At 38.7% G+C, this 1,259-nt stretch overlaps 1 protein-coding gene across 1 annotated transcript in view; it reads right to left on the bottom strand.

Moving 5' to 3' along the window:
- Positions 1–1,259, bottom strand: part of Taf1 (TATA-box binding protein associated factor 1) — a 61,820-nt gene that overhangs the window by 22,289 nt on the left and 38,272 nt on the right. The window lies entirely within an intron of this gene.

The following is a 1,259-nucleotide window of genomic DNA, read 5'->3' as shown; positions in this document are numbered from 1 at the left end:
CACATGACGAGCCACTTGAAACGAAGTAAGATGACTATGACAGAAAGACTAACAGGCATTGGTGAGGATGAGAAGGCAGAATGTGGATGAAATGCATGTTACATTTCTGGTAGAACTACAAAGTGATACAGCTCTAGAAACTGGGAAAGTAGTAGGTTTTCAAGATGCTGGTCAAAGCTACCCTATAAACTCAGCAATTCCTCTCCTATGCATATACCAAAGAGAAATGAAAGCAAATATCTACACAAAAGTTTAAACATAAATGTTCACAACAGTTTATGTTAGTTTTAAAGTAGATAAATCCAAAATATTAACTTAATATCTAAAAAAGTAATTATTCATAAAAGAAAATAAGCTAGCTATGGCGTTACAACTCTGTAGTCACAGTAACGAGAGAGCAAAGCACTTGGATAGCAAGTTTGAGGCCAGTCTGGACTATACAGCAAGTTCAAGATCAGCTTGGGTATGTAGAAATCCTGTCCCAAAGAGGGAGGGATGGTGGTATCATGGAATAAACAATAGCTGAAATATTGTGTGGGGGGGGGCAGACAATCCAAATAAAGACATTTCATGCCATTGTTACCAGGAATGACATGTGAGGAAATCAGAAGAGTGAATCAAAGAATAAAGGACATGAGGCTGTGAGAAACTTTTTTTGCTACTATTGAAAACTGAATCAAGAACCTAATGTGTACTGGTTAAGTGCTTTACCACTGAGTTACATACATCCCACCATGGGGCTTTGTTTTATTTTAGCTCTCTTCTATTTACTATTTATTACAATTGGTATTTGTGTGTGTGGTGTAAATGTGGGTCCATAAGCCACAGTATGTGTGTGGTTAGAACAACTTTCAAGAGTCAGTTCCCAGCTGGAGAGATAGCTCAGAAGTTAAGAGCACTGACTGCTCTCCTGAAGGTCCTGAGTTCAATTTCCAGCAACCACATGGTGGCTCACAACCATCTGTAATGGGATCTGACTCCTTCTTCTGGGGTGTGTGAAGAGAGCTACAATGTGCTTGTATACATAAAATAAATAAATCTTAAAAAAAAAACAAAAACAGCACTTGGGAGGCAGAGGCAGGCGGATTTCTAAGTTTCTGAGATCGAGGCCAAAAAAGAGTCGGTTCCCAGAGCAACATTATTTTTCATCATCATTATTATTATTTTGTTGTTGGTTCTTGTTTTGTTTTGTTTTGTTTTTTGAGACAGGGTTTCTCCATGTAGCCCTGGCTGTCCTGGAACTCACTCTGTAGACCAGG

Source organism: Mastomys coucha, chromosome X (genome assembly GCF_008632895.1).
Source record: "Mastomys coucha isolate ucsf_1 chromosome X, UCSF_Mcou_1, whole genome shotgun sequence".
In the NCBI taxonomy this organism is placed as follows: Eukaryota; Metazoa; Chordata; class Mammalia; order Rodentia; family Muridae; genus Mastomys; species Mastomys coucha.
The sequence above is the reverse complement of the archived record's forward strand: the minus strand, read 5'-3'. Positions and strand labels throughout refer to the sequence as shown.